The sequence below is a fragment of the Budorcas taxicolor genome, chromosome 11 (genome assembly GCF_023091745.1).
Source record: "Budorcas taxicolor isolate Tak-1 chromosome 11, Takin1.1, whole genome shotgun sequence".
NCBI lineage: Eukaryota > Metazoa > Chordata > Mammalia > Artiodactyla > Bovidae > Budorcas > Budorcas taxicolor.
The window spans coordinates 32,035,811-32,044,649 of record NC_068920.1 but is presented as its reverse complement, the minus strand read 5'-3'; the positions used below and the strand labels follow the sequence as shown (position 1 = coordinate 32,044,649).

The 8,839-nt window shown below is 44.5% G+C and overlaps 1 pseudogene; it reads right to left on the bottom strand.

The window, feature by feature from the left end:
• Positions 1-954: 954 nt before the first annotated feature.
• Positions 955-4,614, bottom strand: LOC128055591 (tripartite motif-containing protein 26-like; annotated as a pseudogene).
• Between the last annotated feature and the right edge of the window lie 4,225 nt (positions 4,615-8,839).

The following is an 8,839-nucleotide window of genomic DNA, read 5'->3' as shown; positions in this document are numbered from 1 at the left end:
GTGGATTTATGCAGGTCTTCTATTTATATGCTGTCAATCCCTATGATCCTCTCAAGTCCTGCTGACTCTTCCACCTCCTCCCCCTCTCCCTGCAGCTCCCAGCTCTCTGGGGGTCATATGGACTCGCCTCCAGAATTTGCAAGCAGGCAGGCCCAAGTATCCCTCTCTCTTTGCACTCCAGATGCCCCAGTGATGTTTGACAAATTTCCTGTGTTCTAAAATTAGCCAAGTTTGTTTTCTGCTGCTTTTAGGTAAGACTGCTAATTTAATATTAAGCTAAGTATGTATCTGTACCATCTCAAAACACAGCTGACACAAAATTTATTTCAGAACCAAATGATTTCCAAAAGCTCACATACACCTGAACCTCACATGGCTTCCCCTTGCTCCTTCCTATTGCAAAAATTATCAGAACATGGCAGATAAAGGAATTCGCACACCAGACATCTCCAATCTCATAGCATATCAAATGTGGAACCGGTATGAATTGCCAAATATTTACCGTTTCCTCAACTGCCTAGAAGGATGACAGGAGAAATTATGGGGCAGAAAAGGTGCTTTAGAAAGATCGGTATGGATGTTGTCATCAGTTACTATTTGTGGCAGGGGCTGAAATTCTATGTAAAGTCACTCATTCTCATACGTTTGTCTCAACAACAAATGAAAAACCAAATCAAAGGTGACAGAAGGAATTAATAGTGAACACACATTTTAGGAAGTACTCTAAAGACACTCCAACCATTCCCCTTAGAGAAAGAAGATCAACTATTACCGTCTTCATTATTGAGACGAAGCAGCGAGGACAGGAGACTCCTAACTCTGCCGGAAGGTTCTAGTCGTCTGAGTGCTTTCAGAAACCTAGCGGGATGATCCAGCTGAGGCAGAGAGCTGGGAATGATGAAAAGGAACAAAGGCTAAATGAAAAAAACCTGGGGCTGTGCCAGGAGGTCTTCCTCAGGGTCTCAGTGTAAATTTGGACCTCCTGCAGTTAAGCCATAGGAAAGAGAAAATTCTCCCGGTGAAGGCAGATGAGAATTCATAGATGAACTCCTGAGTTCTGGCATTGGTAAAGGTTGCCTTCCCACCATCATGATCCAGAGCGACTCCAATCTGCCAGGGGCAGTAGGACAGGATCTGGAAGGGCCCCGGGCTGCTGCATATAGACACCCCAGCTGAGGACAGCTGCAGAGTCCAGACCCCTCCTCGGGGTGAAGCTGAGAAATCCCCTTCTCACCACTGACTCTCTTGCCACCCCCACCAGGCAGAATTTTGGCCATATTCCATTTTCCTGAGACCATTTTTCCTCCAGATCCTCATTCTCCTCTCTATATCCAGGAGAAGGATACCCATCAGCGATGCGTGTAAATCCACCAAGATTGCTACTGCAGAACATGCCTCTGCTTCCAGCCCTGTATCTCATTGTTTCTTCTTCCTCCTCTGCTTCCCACCAGATCCTGTCCACTTCCACTTCCCAGTACACTCTGCCCCAAGTGAAGCCCTGACTGCCCAGCACCCCGGGCTCTGGATCCAATCGCTGACCACGCTGGCGTTTGTCCATCCACAAGCCAGTGAACACCATACTCTTCCCGTCTGGAGACACTGTGAGGTAGCCATTGGCTGGCTGGGAATTCAGGATGCTCCTCACTGTGGGGCCAGGGAGACAAAGGTGTGGCCTCACAAAAGATACAAATGAGATTTGTCCCGTGGGTTCTGGGGCCTTCATGACAACGGTGGGAGGCTCCGCAGGGGACCAGGACAAAGACTGCTTTTGACCTTGTGTTCAGACTATTAGCAACCATATCTAGAGAGTGTAAAGGACATAGAAAATTCAAGGCCTCAGGCAGTGCGATGAGACTTGAGAGGGAAAGTGATAAGGCCTGGGATCACTATAGCTGGGCAAATCTGATTTTGAAATCAGGATAAAGAATTTGGATACATTAGTTACACGAAGACCTTCCTTTTTAAAACAGAATTGCTGACCTTGAGTAATGGACCTTCACAGGAAAGCTGCGAACTTCAGCCACTATCCCCTCCAGATACTCACTTGTCTTATATTCCAGATCCGTCATCAGTTTTCCTCGGAGAAGGCAATGGCATCCCGCTCCAGTACTCTTGCCTGGAAACTCGCATGGACGGAGGAGCCTGATGGGCTGCAGTCCATGGGGTCACTGACTCAGACACTACTGAGCGACTTCACTTTCACTTTTCACTTTCATGCATTGGAGAAGGAAATGGCAACCCACTCCAGTGTTCTTGCCTGGAGAATCCCAGGGATGGCGGAGCCCAATGGGCTGCCGTCTGTGGGGTGTCGGACAGAGTCGGACACGACTGAAGCGACTTAGCAGCAGCAGCAACATCAATTTTCCTACAGAAAAGAACAAAAGGACAGTGAGCAATTCTTTCTTGTTTTTTTTTTTTCTTTAGCCACACCACTTGGCTTGCGGGAAGACCAGGAATTGAACCCAGGCTGATGGCAGTGAAAGCATGGACCCACTGGACCACCAGGGAATTCCCAACAAGAAGCAGTTTTAACACCACAACCTCTAGGTCAGGTTCTCTTACACTGGCTCATGTAACTTTAGATGATGACAGGGCACCATGAAAGTTCAAGTGAATCAGAGAAAGCAATTCAGGAGACACCAGAGCTGTGCAGTCTAAACTGGTTCTTGTAAGCATATATACCAGGAAGTGCTGAACCCACCTGGTGCTTCATTATAGAGTACTTTGGCCATACCTCCACCTGTTGTTAAACTAAGTCTGAAACATCTAGTTCTAAACCACAGTTTCTCTCCACTCTCACAGATACCTCTTTGAGATTCATTCTCCCAGTATTCTTTAAATAGCTAAAAAATTTTTATTGTGGTAAAAGCGCATGATATTTACCATCTTTATATTTTTAAATGTATAGTTCATTAGTGTTCAGTTTAGTCACTCAGTCGTGTCTGACTCCTTGCAACCCAAAGGACTGCAGCACGCCAGGCTTCCCTGTCCATCACCAACTCCCGAAGCTTGCTCAAACTCAGAGTCATCAAGTCGGTGATGCCGTCCAGCCACCTCATCCTCTCTCGTCCCCTTCTCCTCCTGCCTTCAATCTTTCCCAGCATCAGGGTCTTTTCCAATGAGTCAGTTAATCATTAATCATTAATGTTAAGTATATTTAAATAACTATGCAATTAATTTCCAGAACTTTTCCATGTTGAAAAATTGAAACTCTGTACCCATTAAACAGCAGCTCCTCATTTCCCCCTCCTCTCTTACCTGGCAACCGCTAATCCACTTTCTGTCCCTATGGATTTGACCACTTGAGAGACCTCATATGCATGGAATCATGTATCACTTGTCTCTTTGTGACTGGCTTCTTTCACTTACCTTAATGTCCTCGAGGTTCATCCATGATAGAGGATGCGGCACAGTTTCCTTCCCTTTTCAGGTTGGGTGGTATTCCAGTGTCTGCATGTGCCGCGTTCTGTTTCTCCATCATCCATTGGTGGGCGTGTGGGCTGTTCCTACATCCCATCTGCAGTGAATAATGCTGCTATGAACGTGAGAGTGCGAAGATCTCTTTGAGATTCTGCTTTAATTCTTTGGAGAGTGGGAATGCTACCATGTGGTAATTATATTTTTAATTTTTTGAGGAAATGCCTCGCTCATACTTTGAATGTTTTGAGACACTCTCCCAATGTTCTTTTTACCTCACTGTTAGATATGAAATATCTTTTTACCATCTGGAGACCTCTGGCTGTGACTGTATTTTAGTCTAGGTTCAGTTCTTAGACTATCATGTGGTTTGGACTTAGATTCCCTCCCCAGAGTCCCTGCCTGGTGTGAATGACACACAAAGAGCAAGGAACTCTGAGAAGTCACAGCCACGCTCACAACCTAAGGACACATTACAGAGAAAGAACGAAGGTCTCTAGGGTCAGAACCCCCTCCTTTACGACTGAATTCTCTGAGTCCTTTCTCTGAAAAAAGAAGTATATCTGAAAGTTCTTCTGCCCAATTTTTGATTGCAGGACTGATTGACTTTTCAACCCAGAACTTCTTTCAGGGTATCTAGAGATAATGACATCACAGTGAGAACTCCTGAGAGAAAGTGTGATTTCCCACCATCACCGCCTGCACATGCACACGAGCATTAACAGTAGCGCAAAAAAGCAGAGAGGAAAAGATGGTTTTCCAGATGGTCAGTTTCAAGGTCAGAGTACAAGAGTAGTATATAGAGTTCTGAAGAAAGGTCATGATCCAAGGATTCCCTATGCACCGATATGTCAATTATAGACAGTATTCAAAAAGAAAGAAAGGCATTTTCCACCTTTGAAACTCTTTGAAACATGCTACTGATACTATAGGCTCTAAACAAATTACCTGAGTATATGAACTAGACAAATTAAAATTAAGCTTTAAATATACATTTTTTAAAAGCATTACATTTACAATTAAGGTATAGCTGGGCAGATATATAAACTAAATCTAAAATGAAAAAGGTCTGAGATTTTGATCTTATTATCAAACAGGATTAGATTCAAGGCAAAAAAATATTAATGAAACAGAGGCTATTTTATGGATTTAAAGATTATAATAATCAATTAAGATGTAACCAACCTTAAGGATCATACAGGGGGAAAAACATCAAAATATAAAAAGCAATGTGCGTGCATGCAAAGTTGCTTCAGTCGTGTTGCTCCTTGCTACCCTATCAACAGTAGCCAGCCAGGCTCCTCTGTCCATGGGATTCTGCCAGCAGCAATACTGGGGTGGGTTCAGATGCCTTCCTCCAGGGACTGTTTCTGACCCAGGGATCGACCCTGCATCTCCATGTCTTCTAGGTTGCCAGGTGGGTTCTTTACCACTAGTGCCACCTGGAAAGACCCTATATATATATATATATATATATATATATTAGGTTTATATCATTTCCTTTTAGCAGTGAGTTTTTGCCCATTTTTCTTGTGTTCTCATAGTGAGAATACGCTATGGGCAAAAACTCATTGCTAAAAGGAAACTTTGGGTGAGTTTTTTCTAGTCTCAGTTCAGTTCAGTTCAGTTCAGTTCAATCGCTCAGTCGTGTCCGACTCTTTGTGACCCCATGAATCGCAGCACGCCAGGCCTCCCTGTCCATCACCAACTCCTGGAGTTCACTCAGACTCATGTTGATCAAGTCCGTGATGCCATCCAGCCATCTCATCCTCTGTCGTCCCCTTCTCCTCCTGCCCCCAATCCCTCACAGCATCAGAGTCTTTTCCAATGAGTCAACTCTTCGCATGAGGTGGCCATAGTACTAGAGTTTCAGCTTTAGCATCATTCCTTCCAAAGAAATCCCAGGGCTGATCTCCTTCAGAATGGACTGGTTGGATCTCCTTGCAGTCCAAGGGACTCTCAAGAGTCTTCTCCAACACCGCAGTTCAAAAGCATCAATTCTTCGGTGCTCAGCCTTCTTCACAGTCCAACTCTCACGTCCATACATGACCACAGGAAAAACCATAGCCTTGACTAGGCGGATCTTAGTAGGCAAAGTAATGTCTCTGCTTTTCAATATGCTATCTAGGTTGGTCATAACTTTTCTTCCAAGGAGTAAACGTCTTTTAATTTCATGGCTGCAGTCACCATCTGCAGTGATTTTGGAGCCCCCAAAAATAAAGTCTGACACTGTTTCCACCTTTTCCCCATCTATTTCCCATGAAGTGATGGGATCGGATGCCATGATCTTCGTATTCTGAATGTTGATCTTTAAGCCAACTTTTTCACTCTCCTCTTTTACTTTCATCAAGAGGCTTTTTAGTTCCTCTTCACTTTGTACCATAAGGGTGGTGTCATCTGCATATCTGAGGTTATTGATATTTCTCCCGGCAATCTTGATTCCAGCTTGTGTTTCTTCCAGTCCAGCGTTTCTCATGATGTACTCTGCATATAAATTAAATAAGCAGGGTGACAATATACAGCTTTGACGGACTCCTTTTCCTATTTAGGACCAGTCTGTTGTTCCATGTCCAGTTCTAACTGTTGCTTCCTGACCTGCATACAGATTTCTCAAGAGACAGGTTAGGTGGTCTGGTATTCCCATCTCTCTCAGAATTTTCCACAGTTTATTGTGATCCATGTAGTCAAAGGCTTTGGCATAGTCAATAAAGCAGAAATAGATGTTTTTCTGGAACTCTCTTGCTTTTTCGATGATCCAGCAGATGTTGGCAATTTGATCTCTGGTTCCTCTGCCTTTTCTAAAACCAGCTTGAACATCAGGAAGTTCACGGTTCACATATTGTTGAAGCCTGGCTTGGAGAATTTGAGCATTACACTACTAGCGTGTGAGATGAGTGCAGTTGTGCGGTAGTTTGAGCATTCTTTGGCATTGCCTTTCTTTGGGATTGGAATGAAAACTGACCTTTTCCAGTCCTGTGGCCACTGCTGAGTTTTCCAAATTTGCTGGCATATTGAGTGCAGCACTTTCACAGCATCATCTTTCAGGAGATCACCAGAACATAGACCTCAGTTTTCTTCCTGTCCCCAGCAGGGGGCTCCACGCCTGGCACACAGGAGGTTCTCCATCAGTTCCCTCCCTCCTGGAAGCTGTTTCCCAACAACTATAGACTGTGTTGCATTTACATCTCATTCCACCCTGCTGTGCATCCCTTGGTGTGTCACTCACTGAGACCCAGTAACGAGCCTGACATATAGTAACAGCATAACAAATGATGAGCCAATCAGTGTGGGGTTTTCTTCCACTAATACGTACATAAAGTCTAAAAAGTTCATATGACATAAAGGGTTACAGTGAAAAGTAAATTTCCTCCTCCATCCCATCCAAAATCTTTCTACATTCCCTCCCTGGACAAGGTAAGTGTTACAGTTTAGATAGTATTCTAAGGAGAGTCCATTATGTAAGATGGTATTTTCCATACATTCTATGTCAACTTTGTTATCAATTAGCAATATACTCTGAGACTATTCTATTTTTAGAATACAAATCTAATTCAGTTTAAGATATTGATAATAGTGATTCTCCACTGCTGATTTTAAACATTTAAGTATAGGAATAATCCTCCATCTTCCATAATAATAGAATTTTTTTCTAGACAAAGTCATCCAGATTTAAAATATACTCATTCTCCAATCTTTCTGAGACTACTTCTCTTCGTGGTTAATTTCTGGCTAATATGATGAAGCAGATGTAAATTTTTGAATTTTGATCTTCAAGGGAAGAAACTTTTCCTCCTTCCCTGCTTTCCCTGTTTGCTCCCAAACCATGAACGTGGTCTTGGGTTCCTCGGTCCATGCCAACAAGGGCAACGTCCCAGGGAGAGCAGAGAGGAAAGGTCATGGGGACCTGGATGCCTGGACAACCTCATGCTGCAGGGCTGCCCTAAGATTAAAGTGTCAGCCGCTCAGTCGTGTCTGACTCTTTGAAATCCTGTGAACTGTAGCCCTCCAGTCTCCTCTGTCCATGGGATTCTCAAGGCAAGAATACTGGTGTGGGTTGCCATGTCCTTCTCCAGGGGATCTTCCCAACCCTGGGATCAAACTTGAGTCTCCTGCCTTGAGGAGTCGTCTCTCTATCACCTGAGCCACCAGGGAAGCCCACGCAGCCCTGCAGGGCCCCCCTAGCAGCCCTGGAGCTCCCTGCCTCACTGTCCTGGGAGACACACACCAGCTTCCTTCCTGTGAGACCAGCGTTAATGGGTTCGGCTGCACACATTAATACATATCGGGAGAACAGGATTCCCAGGAGTGTGTGTTCATGATGGTGTGTTGTGAGATGAGCAGAGATGTATTTACAGTGTCACCCTTGGCTCCTGGGACATTACTGTGAGCTGGAGGAAGGGAGAGCTGGGCTGGGGTGGGGGCAGCACAGGGAGCCTGGAGATGTTACCCTCCTCGTCTTCCCAGCCGTGGGGTCTGACAGGGGAGGGTTTGGTCACCAGGCATCTGTTTGGGGGCGTTTGTCTCTTCACTTTCTTTCCAGTCCTCTTTACAGACAGTTTTCTTCACATTCCAGACAGGATGAGAATCTCTCCTGGTGGTCTCTATTCCTCGTCCTCCTGTCTGAGGGCAGGGCCTGTGGAGGCTGAGACCTAGAGGAGGAACATCTCAGGTAGGACAGGGATGAGGTCACTTATCCTCCTTCTGGAATATCTGCTTTCCCAGCCTGGCCTGCACAGCCAGTTCTGACACAGCTGATCACGGGTCCCTCATATCTATTTTCCCTGTGATCCCAAAATGTACATTTATTAATATCCTAATTGTTACCAGAGAGTCACTAGTTCAGCTTATGTTCCAAAAGTGAGTATTATACAGAGGTATTGCTACCAGAGGAGGGAACACTGGGAGCACCTTAGATCTGCCAAGCACAGGATGACTTTGGGATCATGTGACCACATGGCTTCTCACAGAACTAAGGCTAGGAATGCAGAGACCAAAATAAATAGAGAGTTCAAGTCCAGGGTTTTGGGTCTCACTCCACAGGTATCCAGATCAAAATTATGTTCCAAAAATACTAGTGCAATATTCCAGGTTATTTGGAATTAAAAGAGAGAACTTTGTAGGTAGAAACATAAAGGTAGGAAATGGAAAGAAAGTAGCCAGGCTGAGAGTGAGAGTTGTCTCATTATCACTGGCAACTATTGTGCCAGTTTCTGCAAGAACCACAGTGGAGAATTAACTGGATATGAAGTGAACACCACACTTGCATCCTGTAAGTCTTTGAGGATGACATTAACTTCTTTCATTATCCCCAGGACACAGTATTGCTTTTAATACTCTGTCTTGGCTGAGCTTTGAAGGCTTTTTCAGGGTCTTCCACTAAACCTTTCTTATTAAAAGTTTTTTTTTTACTCCACACACACAC